General features: G+C 57.2%; 1 protein-coding gene across 3 annotated transcripts in view; it reads right to left on the bottom strand.

Moving 5' to 3' along the window:
* The window catches only part of LOC111141919 (zinc finger and BTB domain containing 46), a 56,435-nt gene extending 46,631 nt beyond the window's left edge, over positions 1-9,804 (bottom strand). The window contains exons 1-2 of one of the 3 annotated variants that reach the window (XM_022494765.1): positions 9,641-9,804; positions 299-380 (exon numbers count right to left, since the gene is read on the bottom strand). The gene's annotated coding sequence lies outside the window, so the exon portion shown is untranslated. Of the gene's footprint in view, positions 1-298; positions 381-8,784; positions 8,807-9,640 lie in introns of those variants that run through there. The other 2 variants (XM_022494764.1, XM_022494767.1) reach the window with 2 other exon arrangements.
* Positions 9,805-13,942: the final 4,138 nt, after the last annotated feature.

Genomic DNA, 13,942 nt, shown 5'->3' with positions numbered 1-13,942 from the left:
CCTCAAAACAGAGGCCTTAGAGAGTCCCCATGAGAGCTCTGGCCGGGCCAGCAAGAGGCCCAGAACCAGCTGAGAGCCAAGTGCCACAGCGGTCAGGGATTCTGCCAGGCCTCGAGGTGGTGGGGGCACCAGCCACCAAGACGGGGACCCAGAGGCCAGCACTTCAAGGGGAGAGGTCCTCATTCAAGTCCTGGCATACAGAACCGTGCTCCAAGGGGTAGGGGAGGACAGAAAAGGGCTGCGCAGGGTCGCAGGTCTGGAGAGAGGCCCCAGATACAGGCCAGTCCCGTGTGCCCACCTGAGGGCGGCTGCTCTGACTTCCAGTTTCTCGGCTTCCGCTGCTGGGAAGCTGGTCTGGGGGAATTTCTTTGTCTTGTGGGCTGGGAAAAGAAAGGGGAAGAGGTCAGGGTTTATGCTCATCCTCTCAGACACATCCCACCAGACCTAGTCTCGTTCTGGATGTTTCTTCTTTAAACCACGCTCGGTCTTAACGGGCAGTTAAGCTCCTTTTAGCTCGTTCTGGTTAGGCGTGAGGCATCGGGCAGTACAAACGTGCTAATTTAACAGATCTGACCAACAAAGGCCAATTCTGCACAGAACGGAAGAGGGACAGCAAGCCCCTCCAGCCGCCAGACACTGCCTCCTCCTCCCAGAAGCTTCCAGGAGCTCCCAGAACAGTCCCTAAGCCTCTGCTGCTGAGTCCGGGAGCTTCCAGGCACGGGACCCACACCTCACGCTCCGCAGGCTCCACGCACACATTTGGGCCAACACAACTACCCTTGTCACCTGAGACCTGCAGGACTGAAAGTTACACGTTGAATTCAAGAAATTTTTTTTAAAGATTTTATTTATTTATTTGAGAGAGAGTGAGAGAGAGAGAGCACGAGTGGGGTGAATGGCAGAGGGAACAGGAGGAGCAGGTTCCCCGCTGGGCAGGGAGCCTGACGCCAGGATGCCAGGATCATGATCTGGGCTGAAGGCAGAACTTTGACTGACTGAGCCCCCAGGCACCCCCAGAAACGTTTTTTAAACATCCGACACTAAGTGCTGGTAGAAGAAGGAGCTTGTGGGCTGGTGGCCTTACAGGTGGATGGTCAGGCAGCTGCCAACCAGCCACACTCCCTGGGACATCCCAGATCCGCGTCATCGGTGCCCAGGAGACACGGCTCCAGATGTGACAGCACACACGCTCTGGGGTCGGCTCTGATGTTCCCACCAGCTGGCAGCAAAGCCAGGGACGGATGCAGCCACTCACTGTGGTGGGCCATGTTGAAGGCCCAACCCCCAATACCTTTGAACGGGACCTCATTTGAAAATAGGGTCTTTGGGGGCGCCTGGGTGGCTCAGTGGGTTAAAGCCTCTGCCTTCGGCTCAGGTCATGATCCCATGATCCCACATCGGGCTTTCTGCTCTGCGGGGAGCCTGCTTCCTCCTCTCTCTCTCTCTGCCTGCCTCTCTGCCCACTTGTGATCTCCCTCTGTCAAATAAATATATAAAATCTTTAAAAAAAAAATAGGGTCTTTGAAGACTTAACCAAGGTTTAAGATGAGGTCATGACCCAGTGGCACTGGTGTCCTTATAGAAAGGGGAAATCTGGACAGAAACACACAGAGTGAAGCCCCTGTGAAGACAGAGGCAGAGACAGAGCCATGGTGCCACAGCCCAGGGCCCGGAGCCAGGAGAGCTGGAGGGCAGGAAGGACCCTACCCGGGAACCCCTGGTGTCCTGATTTCAACTCCCATCCCAGAGTGGCCAGAGAACACTTCTCTGTTGTTTTAAGCCCCAGTTGGTGATAACATTGTCACAAAAGCCCCAGGAAAAGCCACACTTAATTTTTTCTTTTTTTTTTTTTTAAAGATTTTATTTATTTATTTGACAGATCACAAGCAGGCAGAGCGCGGGCAGAGGGCGGGGAGGGGGGGAGCAGGCTCCCCGCTAAGCAGAGAGCCCGACGCGGGGCTTGATCCCAGGACCCTGAGATCACGACCCAAGCCGAAGGCAGAGGCCCCAACCCACTGAGCCACCCAGGTGCCCCAATTTTTTTTTTTCTTAAAAAGAAGGCTGATCGGCTTCCCAAGCCAGGAAAACTATGTCTGTGAATTTTAAACCTGAGATGTGCTGTGACTTGAAATGTTAACTCTACACACTTGTGCTCCCTGCCGCCAAGACAAAAACAGACCCCAAACAGGGAAGGAGCTAGAAGCCATGCGGGCTCTCCAGCAGCAGGAGAAGCCCTTGCCCCGCCTGGTTCAACTTTTTCTTTTGAAACACTTTGCAACTATTGGAAAAGTTGTAGGAATAATTCAGAGAACTCCCACCTACCCCTGAACCAGACTGACCAGTTTGGAACATTTTGCAACATCTGCTCACATCTAGTAACACGCTAGACCTTCATTTAGATGCTCCTTCCTGGGAAGTTGTATACTTGCCAACGAGAGGAGCTGCGGGGGCACAGGGGTCCCACTCCTGAGTCCCTGGGCCGGGACCGCACCGAGCGCATGTCTGAGGCAGGCAGCGCGCCCCCTCGGCATCCGGGACACCAGCGCAGGGCGGCCCCGGTCCCCAGCAGGACCTCGGCGGGCGGATGGGGCAGGTCTCCAAGCACGGCTCTCAGTGCTGCGGAGACGGCACAGGCCCTTCCCGGGCAAGCTCTCCTCACACACTGAACGGGCGACGGGCAGACAGACGGACAGCTGCCAACTGAGCCAACATTCCCGGCCGGAGCAGGGGCCAGCGGCAGGCAAGCCCAACCCCCACCACGTGGCCCCCAGTGACAGATCAGTCAGTTCCCCGAACTCACACGGACACCAACACGGCGGGTCCTAGAACTGGCCAGGTCCCAGCAGAGCACAGATCACACTGGTTCCCGGCATCCCCGCAGCGGCCAGGGGAGCCCCTGCAACACCAGCTGGGGCACAGGCCGGGCCACAGGGGGCCCCTGGCAGGGGAGCATGCTGAAGGCCGGAGGCCGAGCTGGGGCTGACCTGCCCAGCAGGCCCGGTGGGCGGGGGGGAGGTCTTGTGGAAGGAGTCCTGGGGGAGGGGCTGGTTCTTGCCCCCAGGGAACCTGTGGGCTTGGATTGGGGGTGGGGAAGGCTTAAGGCACCCTGGGACGTGAGGGAGACAGGGCCTCTCCCAGGGAAAGCCCCTCTTTCCCTGGGACCAGCCCCAAAGCATTTTAAGAAATGAAATTCCCGATTCACAAGGAAAGACCTGGGTTTCGAGGGGGACTACTCAGTACTCTGGAGGACAGGGCGGGCACATGAGGGGCTCTCCAGGTCTGTCCTGCGGGCAGTGTCCACAGCTGAAAGAAGTGGGCACAGAGAGTGCTGGCTCTCTGGGCAGCAGCCTGCGGGAGGGGTCCTGCTGTGGGAACGGCACCGGCACGGCGTCGGGGGTCCAGGACACACTCGCTGGGGTGGTGGGCAGCCCTGTATGACAAAGCCCTCAGGAACAAGGGTCTGTACCACACAGCCCAGGCATCATCTACCCTTGTCACCAAATCCGCCGCACGCTCCTGTCCCCAGTCCCCATGGGGAGGACACCTGAGGCTGGTCTGGGCAGGGTGCTGGGTGAGCCCCCCAGCCCGTGTCAGTTAATCCTGGAACCTGACATTAAAACCTCAAAGGTATCTGGGCAATACCTAGAGCAAACTGAGGGAAACGTACCATTCTGAGAGACGATGTCCAAGAAAACGTCTGTGTGCATGAGGCTGAAAAATTAACACGAAGTCATGCAACCCAGTGAAGGTGGTCACAGGCCACCACAGAGCCGGGAGCCACGGTCCTTCTGGAGCACGGCCCACAGAGCGTGGCGCAACGAGACGTGTGTGTCGCTGACCAGTAATTCCACGTTTGGGAAACACTACCCCAAGGAAATGACCCCAAATGCTAATTGGCTCAAAGACACTGCCAGCAGTTCTATTTTTAATAGCAAGAAGTAAGAAATCACCCAAATGCCTGACAACCAGAAAACAGCCAAGCAGAGTTCGACATATTAAAGGCGAACGAGACCCGATTTAGGGGAACAAGAAACGTTGTTTACGTTGAAACTCAGAGGTTTGTAACAAATAAATGGAAGGAAATGACAGCTGAGAACGCGGACCCTGAGATGCTTGTGCACATCCCCGTCTCCTCGCAAAGCCAGGTGCTCACTCATAAAACTCAAAGACAAAAGCAGAGCCCACCCAGCCCCTGCAGGGAGCAGGCTAGCGCGTGTGAAATCAGTCCAGGAGGAGGAACGCAGCCTCCGTGGAGAGAGGTTGGCACTAAGCCCTCTTCACTCCTGCCTGTGGCCGGAAGCACCGCAGGGGAGTCTATGCTTGACTCTTACAAATGCTCCGTATGGGACCAAGGACAGTCTGCCTCCTTGCGTCCCAGAACCCTGCAAAGCCCGTGGCTCATCTAGAACATTGGAACCGTGTGGGGCAGGGTCCCCCACAAGGACACAGACGGCTCCGTCCTGCCCGCACCTGACCACGTGGCACAGAGGGCCTGCCAAAGCCCTAGGACCTCAACTCTGACTTCCAAGGAGCAAAAGGAAATTCCTCAGCAGGGCCCTGGGCGCGAGCAGTCTGACTGCCAGCTTCTCAACTGATATTTCCCTCTGCGCTTGGACAAAGGGGCTGGCACGTGGGGACACCTCTCAGGTCCCCTTAAACCCGTTGCCATCGTCCAACTGGCGATGCAGGAAAGAGGGTGGCGGGTAAGTGACCTTGAGCAGGATGACACGAGTGAGGTCACACACACCGGCCTGTGAGCATGAGGGGCCCGGTCAGGCCTGCGAGTGCTGAGCTTAGGCTAACCCGCAGGATCCGCACTTGCTGGGGTCAGAGGAGGGAGACCACAGGGGCGCGGCTGTGTCCTTCTCATCTCCTGAGGACTCAGCAAGCTGTGTGTGAACAGTGCTGGTGAACAAACCCACTTTCCTCCCCAGCTCTGCTGAAATGCCAGCGTTCCCTCCATGATACGGGACTTCTAGAAGCAAACCCGGGCCGTTCGGCCGTGCACCGACTCCATCCGCTCCCGAGGCTCCGGGGTGGTCAGCTCTCACACTCCTCAGTCCCAGTGTCGGCTGTGGGTAAAACGACCCATCTGGGAAGAAAACTAAAGTAAGAGGAGCTCACAACTCCAAAGAAAACGAGAAGCTTGCATCAAAATACTCAAAAGGAAAGACCTACAGCCCTCCAACCGCAGACACGCTCTGGCATTGACCCCCGCCGCAGGGACCCCCTGCGACAAACTCTCTCACTAACAGGAAAGTTCCGAACTCAAGCAAAACTACACACCCACGTTTCCCACATACCAAAAGAGAGGCAGAGGTAAATTTAATTTGTGTTTTAGTGAAAACTAAAGGAAAATCAATGTCAAGAGAAGTGGGGCCTCCAGGAGCTTAAACGAATCAGAGATGTTCTTGCACGTTATTAACCGACGACAGAGCTGAAATTTTTTTAAAGATTTTTATTTATTTATTTGACAGAGATCACAAGTAGGCAGAGAGGCGGACGGGGGGGCGGGGGAAGCAGACCCCCTGCTGAGCAGAGAGCCCGACATGCTCAATCCCAGGACCCTGGGATCACGACCTGAGCCGAAGGCAGAGGCTCAACCCACTGAGCCACCCAGGCACCCCCAAATCTCAAATTTTAAAAGAAAACTTATATAGGTGGTAGTTATTTTGCAAACTCCATGTACATCTCCTGAACACAGAGCAGACAGAAGCATCTGGGGGGCTCAGGTCATGATCTCAGGGCCGTGGGATCGAGCCTGCGCGCTCCTGCATTGTGAGATCTAAGCCGAGATCAGGAGTCAGACACCCAACCCACAGAGCCGCTGGGGCACCCCACAAACTGAACATCCCGATGGCCACTCAGGACTGCACTGCCCGTGCCCCCCGCACTCGGGACTGCACTGCCCTTCCCCCCACGCCCAGTCTCAGGGACCATCACAGGGGGGTGGGAAGGGGCTCCTCCAGGTCGCAGGATCCCACCAGCAAGGCCAGCACACGGCCCCCACGGCTCCAATCTCTCAGCAAACACATAGTACCAAACAGAATAAGTGACGTTTCTGAGCTGCCACCTCATAGTGGAACGTGTCCAGACTCCAGTCCACCGTGAAGACACGGGGCCCCCACAGGAGCATGGAACCCAGGCCAGGTGTGGCAGCCGAGATCAGCTGTGGGTGCGTGAGTGCGAGTGTCAACCACACTTGGCGGAGCCCTGCAGGGGACGAGGCCTGAGTTACACCCACCGGAGCAAGACTCAGAGGGACAGCAAAGCCGGGAGGAGCAGAGGGGAAGCACTGCAATTGGCGATGGGACCTTGTCTCCAATTCTGCCCACATCTAAAGACATCAGAGGCACGTATCTAATACTTCAGTTATGGAGGTACCGCACAGCTTCTCCAGTTCCGGGAGAATCTCTGATTTAGAGATGCAGACGCGCAAGAGACTAATCTGGTGTTCAGATCCCGCAGACCACAGCTCAGACACACGTGGACCACGGCTCACACACACACAGACCACGGCTCACATACACACAGACCACAGCTCACACACATGGACCATGGCTCACACACACGCAGGCCATGACTCATACACACAGACCACAGCTCACACACTCATGGACCACGGCTCACACACATATGCAAACCACAGCTCAGACACACATGTGGACTAGGGCTCACACACACGGACCACGGCTCAGACAAATGTGGACCATGGCTCACACGCACGTGGGCCATGACTCACACACGCGGGCCACGACTCACACGCACGGACCACGGCTCACACACATATGCAAACCACAGCTCAGACACACGCGGACCACGGCTCACACACGTGGACCACGGCTCCACACACGCAGACCATGGCTCATGCGTGTGGACCACGGCTCACACAAGTCTGCAGGGGCCTCTGCTCCACTCCCCGTTGGGGCTGCTCCTTGTGGGAGGGCCATGAGCATGAACGGAGATGACAGCAGTGACCACCCCCCCGGCCTATCCAGGGAGCACAGAGCACCTGAGCTCCTTAAGTGACCTCTGACCCTCCTGGCTGGACCTCGGGGTCTACAGTAGAGGGACCACACCTTTGTGACTGTGGACACTTAACCACAACAGCCACACCCACATGCCCACAGTTTCGGCAGTGACCACAGAACTTCACAATTCGGAGCTTCAGACCAGCCATTGAACGGTATTATTTGACGTGTTAAGTTCTACATGTTACTTCAACACAAGACAAGGTTTTCTGAATTTAAAGACTGTGTCTCAACAGCTGCTATCCCTCATTTTCTGGTGTATCTCAGTGGAAGCATTAAGAACATTCTGGAAAGCTAGGTCCCGCAGGCTGCCTGGCTCTAGGGGGTGGGGAAGGTCAGCACGCGTGCACTCAGCCGGCGGAGACAGGTGCCCAGAGGGGCCTCACCACCCGCTGCGGGGCGGCCACAACAGCTGGCTGCCCCCACTGCCCCACGGGGTTCCCGTGGCTGCATCTCTAGTCACCCCCGCCCCGAAGTGCACGACCCCTGTCACCTGCCTCCTGGCACAGGCCCCGCAGCACCTGTCCACAGCAGGCATGGCCGTCCACGCCTCTGCAGCCCGTCTCTGTCACTTCCCCGGAAGCACGCATCTGCCGGCAAGGGCCCTGCTCGTGACAGGCGGGGGCTGGGTGCAGGATTGCCGCACGGTCTCACCTGCCACCCCTACTACATGGTCCCCAGAAGGGACAATGGCTGACTGAGGGGACTGCGTGACGCAGGACCGAGAAACATGGGAGCGGACGTGCCCGGGACAGACCACGGCCTGCGGGAAGCCGCGCTCCAGTCCTGATCCCACACCTGTGAGTGTGACCGCGTCTGGAAACCGCATCATCGCATTAGGAGAGGTCATTATGGTGGAGCCCGGGTCAGTGTGACTGATCTAGACACACAGGGGAGGAGGCCACGCGTGTACACGGCTGGACATGCTGGAGCGACGCATCCACATGCCAAGGAACAGCCAGGATCGCAGGCAGACACACAACCGGACAAGGCAGACGGAGCCTCACTCGGAGCCTCTCCGAGGGCGTGGCCCAGCCTGCACTTGGACCTGGGCCTCTGGCCTCCAGGGCTGCAAGCGAATGAAGCTCTGTGTGTAGACCCCGGGCTGGCGGGGCTCTCTTACCACAGTCCCAGGACGGTCTTCCCAGCAGCGACCTAACCTACATCCCTGTTCCCTGTGTGACCGCCCGACATGCGGCAGGAAGGGCTCCTCCCCTCACGCCCTGTGTCGCCAGCTACCACCCCATCCAACTCAGCAGGGTGTGGGGAAGCTCTGGAGGGGTTCCATGGGGAGAACCACTGACACACTCTGCCCCCGCACCCGGGAAAGCCACGTGGCCAAGCAGCTGCTGTTTAGAATCCACAGGCCGGGCAGGAACGGCGGTGCTGCCCCTCAGCCCTGCCCATGGTTCTGTGGCCGGGGCCGAAGCACAGGTCCTTCCCCAGCCAGCGCGAGCCTGAGAAGGGAAGTGTAGGGTGTGGGCCACTCCTGAGACACAGAGCAGAAGGGTGGACCCAGGGGTATCCCGAGCCCCTAGGGGGCGGGCCGCACACCAGGGTGAGGCCAAGGCCAGCTTCCAGTTGGCTCGGACAAACCCGTCTCCAAACTGAGAGTTACATGTTCATTTCAGTGTGTACCCAAAAAAGCCACCAAGACATCAGACTCATAATTTCATAGCTATTCTCACTCAAGACAAGGCAGAGATCAGTTTAAGTTAAAAAGTAAGGTGACCACGAATGACCTCGAGCAAACCTGGTGTGCAGGTGCCTTCTCCAAGGCGTGGTTACCGGCCTCAAGGGAAAGAGCGAAGCACGTCCGGAGTGGGGCAGAGCACGCAGGCTCTGTGCAGCAGCAGGCACGGCAGGCTTCCCGGTGCTGACCCTGCCTGACCTACTCCTTGGGACCCTGGGCGCGCACGCACACCCGAGAACACTCAGGGCTCTCCCCATCGTGAGAGCATCTTCGGACCACAGAGAACCTTCCCACCACCCATCGCACGTGCAGGGCTGCGGCCAGTGTGGTTTCCACCACGCTGAAGAAAGCACAGTAGCAGCCATGGCCCAAAAACCCGAGCAGGGGAGAGGCCAAGTTCAAGACTGCCCGTTGCATCTGTACTCCTTGCAACGTTTTCCGATCACATTCAGCGAGCTGGCATTAAGCCAACTTCTCTCTCTCTTTTTAATATTTTTAAATTTATTTATTTAGGTAACCCTCTAGACCCAATGTGCGGCTTGAACTCACGACCTCAAGATGAAGAGGAGAATGCTCTTCCTCTCTCGTTTTAAAGATTCTATTTATTTATTTATTTGTGAGAGAGAGAGAGAGAGCGCGCGCGAGCGTGCACGCACACACAAGCAGGGGTGGGGAGAGGCAGAGGGAGAAGCAGACGCCCCGCTGAGCAGGGAGCCCAACTGGGGACTTGATTCCAGGACCCTGGGATCATGACCTGAGCGGAAGGCAGACGCTTCACCCACGGAGCCACCCAGGCGCCCCCTGTTCAACCAACAGTAGCTCAAAGGGACGTCCAAAGACAGTGTCCCCTTCTCACTCCTTGTTCTGGTCTCATTCTGCCAACATAAGAAAGAAAACCTGAGAAAGTCAAGCTTACCCAGTATCAAAAACCACTTTGTTTAGCCTCCCTGTGGGCCAGTCGTGGACGCGCGTGTACTGCTCCTGGGGAGACTGTGTCTGCTAAGGAGCTCTGGAAAGTTCTTCAAAATACTTCGAGGTTGGGGCGCCTGGGTGGCTCAGTGGGTTAAGCCTCTGCCTCCGGCTCAGGTCACGATCTCAGGGTCCTGGGATCGAGCCCTGCATCGGGCTCTCTGCTCAGAAGGGAGTCTGCTTCCCCACCCCCCCCACCTGCCTCTCTGCCTGCTTGTGATCTCTCTGTCAAATAAATAAATAAAATCTTTAAAAAATAAATGTCCTGTCTCCTTCAGTTTCTCTTCAGAAATAAAAAAATTACAGAAGTCACATGGCCAGTAATAGTGACCCCAAATCACAGGACAGGCTATGATGTTACTAAAAATGTTCAGAATTGAGAAGACCCTGCGGCAGGCCCCAAGCGCTCGCCAGCTGCGGGACCCAGTCCGCAGGACCTCACATCCTCGAAGCTCTGTGCGGGGTAACTCCCACCTGTAACGTTTCATAAGCCGATGGAGGAAGTGCTGAGAGACACCCGAAACGAAACAGGAAAAACGAGGTGCTCCCACCACCAGCCGCAGGGCTGAGGGCAGGGACGCCGCTGAGGGCGGGGCCGCCCGGCCGAGTCTTCTGAGTCTGGACACGGGCCACGAGCCCAGCCTTGGGGAGGGGGGCCTCAGCCTGTCCGTGGGGCACGCTGCCCCCGAGGGCTCGTGGAAGGCTGCGGGAGCCTCCCTGCGCCCATGCCTGCAGCTGGCCATGCACCGAGGGCCTCTCGGGCCCCAAGAGAAGGAGGCAGAAGGTCTTCGCCCTGTAATTCCCGGGACCCCTTGGCCAGCCGCCAACAGGGATTCAGTCCCCAACAGATGGGGGTGGCTTCCTGGGCCCCGGCAGCTGGACCCAGACGTGCAGGGTGGTGCGATGCCACCCGAGCCTGGAGAAGCACGGGGGAGGGGACCGAGAGATGCTGCCCCCTCCCCAGATGGCAGGGTCTGGTGCAGCGAGGTCTGGGCAGGTTCCCTCCACAGGGGACGGGACCACTGCCAGGCCCGCGGCCGGTCCACAGGACGAGGAAGGGCCCGTGAGCCCCGTAAAGCCCGGCGAATGCTGTCCTGCACCAGGGGATCCTTCTCTGTCTCGCAGCAAAGCCGAGTAGTTGCACCTCTCTCGGAGCCCCAGCAGCCCTCGAGCTTCCTGAACAAAAGGCTACTTTGCGTGCACTGGGAGAAGAAGAGAAAATCCACCATTCTCGGATTCACACGGGCCACACCAAGACCAGGAGACCCCAGACTACGCCTCAGAGGTCACGGCACACCTGAAGCCACAGGTGCCCAAAGGCTCTCACCCTCTTCCTCCGCGGCCCCCACGCTCGCCGTCCTCCCCGGCTGGTCCCCACCCCGGACAGACAGCTCTGGGCGCTGCGTGCGTGCTGCTCCCCCCGCACGCCCGTGCTCTGGCTGGCGGGTGGCGTGGGGGTCATGGGAATGTGTCTCTAGAACGCCTGAGTGCCTCAGTGCCCCAGAAACAAGGGCCAGCTCCGCAGGCAGGTCAGCGCCGGACCTGCCCACCCAAGAGCCACCAGCCCTTCTGCTCTCCATGCCTCGGGCGTGACAGCAGGACCGAACGTTCAGAGTGGGACGGACAGAAGACCCCAGGTCAGACACCCCACCCCGCTCCCCAGGTTACCTGCCCAGACTAAAAAGGGGACTTGCCCAAAGCCCCAGCAGCCATGGTGCCCCCGTGGGACGTCCACCTTCCACAGAAGCACTCCTGACTCTGAGGTTCTGAAACCCTCCACATGTGGCCCAGGACACTGAGGTGCCTCCATTGCTTCTACAGAGAAGGAAGAGGACACAGGACCTCAGCTGTGCTTGGCCGGTGAAGGGGGAGACTTCCTCCGCAGGGTGGGAGGCCTCGCTTTCTGTAGGGAAGCGGCAGGTTAGATGGGAGGGAGGGAAACAGAACAGAGCTCGCACCCGCGTGAGCTGCAAGTCTGTCCGAATTCTTTATAAACGAGGCCGTTTTAAAAATCGATGATTCCCACACACGTGTGGCTCTTCTTAGTTTGCTGGCAAGTGGGAAGACTTCCGTGCCGACGGGGCAGAGGAAGAGAGGCCCACCCAGGCCCCACCAAAGCAGCTGCGGGTGACAGGACCAGGGACCACTTCCCCGAGGCTCTTCCAAAGACACGGAGTGGCCTGTGGGCCCCCGCGGGAGGCGGGATCCGAAACCACCATGATTGCCCAGTGCCCCCGGAACCCACCGGCCCTGCCATCGTGCTGGCCATCGTGCTCGGCAAAGCTGAGGCCACAACAGAATTTGCTCCACAAGGTCTGGACCCAGAGGGTCCGTGCCCGATGAGGTAGGAGTCTGCACGATGCCCCTTCCCTCCAGCAGCCTCTGGGGATTCAGACGCCCCCTTCCCCACCAGCTGGTCTGTACTCTGTCCCCCTCCGAGCTCTGGGGCTGTTTCCCTAGCATCTGTCACCTACATTGGGTCACATTAGTGGTTCTTCTGTCTGAGGAACGCTTACCTTGTCCCAGCAGATCACCAACCCCCCGCAGAAACTGTCCCCAACCTGGCCTAAAGGCTGGCCCATGGCAGCCTTTAGGGGACTGACAATCCCCAGGAGTTGTCATGAGTGAGAAGCCCTGGGAACATCTCTCTGATGTGACTCAGACACACGCTTGTCAAGACACAGAAGCTCTGTGAACACTGCTGAAAAAGATGTAAACAGCATTTCTCGATTTCTACTCTAAAATATCTAGGTTAGCAATTTCTAAGTCCAAATGATGTTAAAAATATTTAGTAATTTCTTTTTTTTTTAAGATGTTATTTTGTTTATTTGACAGAGAGACCACAAGTAGGCAGAGAGGCAGGGAGAGAGAAAGGGGGAAGCAGGCTCCCCGCTGAGCAGAGAGCCTGATGCGGGGCTCGATCCCAGGACCCTGAGACTATGACCTGAGCTGAAGGCAGAGGCTTAACCCACTGAGCCACCCAGGTGCCCTAATATTTAGTAATTTTTCAATCTGAAAACGACTTCATAGCATTGCTGATAAGAAACTGAACAGAAAACTCTGTGTAGATCATACTAAGGTCAAATCTGACCCCGCCAGCTCCTTTTATCCTTCAACACACAAGTTTTTTAGTTCGTTAGGAAAGGGTATTTCTCTTTTCCACGACTCTTTCATCAGCAAATAACGTCACAAGCCGTACTGTGCCATCACCAGCAGACCAGAACACAAAGCCTGAGTGTGCATACAGAAGGTGCTCGAAGTGTTTAGGCTGAAACCTTCCCTGACCTCACGGTGTGGGACCCCAGCCACGCCACAGCCCGAGCTGGGGGCAGAGGACACGTGAGAATCATGACCAGGATGAGACCGTGTTTCAAACATTTAAATCGGTCCTGTGGCCTGGATAGAGGTTTTTCATCACCCACTTATCCCTAACAGCCAGGCCATTAAAGCAAACTTGTCGCAACAGGAAGGATCTCTTTTTTCAGGGGAGGGGGCAGACATACAGGGGAATTCTTGACAATCTGCCATCACTGAACAGAGTTTAAGGTAAAATATATTAGGTCAGAAGGAAGAAAAAGCCTGTATGGTTATGAGAGCGTGAGTCACAGAGGAGCGTGAAACCCCAGAAGACGGAACTGTGGTGGCAGGTGCGGTGACATGGGTGTGAGCGATGACGAGGGGAGCAGTGGCTTCTAGAACTTTGACACAGCAGGCAAGAAGGCACCTGGGCACAGTGAGGAATTCGCTCAGGTTCCCAGGCCGTGGCGCCTTCTAAACACCGAGCACTAAATGGGTCTCCTTGGCGCTTAGAGGCTGGTCTAAGACCTCTGGTAGAGAACAAAGCAGAAACGCTGTACAGCTGTCCCAGAAACACAGACCACAGGGACAGAGTGGCCCAATTTCTCTTAATTTGAAAAGCCCCACATAAGGACAATGTTGGAAAGTTCACTCTGTCAAAACTTAATTTTGTATAACATGTTTGTAAATAACGCCCCATCTGGCAGTGGAAGGACCTCAGGCTGAGGGATTTCCTCCGGTCCTGGAGTGGTCTTGCCCTTTCCAGGAGTTCACCCCACCCTCTCTGTGCCACTGTGTGCTCGCAGAACACAGGTGTCATGAGGGTAACGGGCCACAGGTGTCACAGGGGCAAGGGTCCAAGGGACTGCCCTGGATAACTGAGTGGGGACAGAGCATCGAAGAGGGTGGGTGCCCCTGCAGGCAATGGCCAGCCGGTCCCGAACACCGGACA

Source organism: Enhydra lutris, unplaced genomic scaffold, assembly GCF_002288905.1.
Source record: "Enhydra lutris kenyoni isolate GAN:26980312 unplaced genomic scaffold, ASM228890v2 scaffoldscaffold6, whole genome shotgun sequence".
In the NCBI taxonomy this organism is placed as follows: domain Eukaryota; kingdom Metazoa; phylum Chordata; class Mammalia; order Carnivora; family Mustelidae; genus Enhydra; species Enhydra lutris.
Note: the sequence above shows the minus strand (reverse complement) of the source record. Positions and strands in the feature narration are given on the sequence as shown.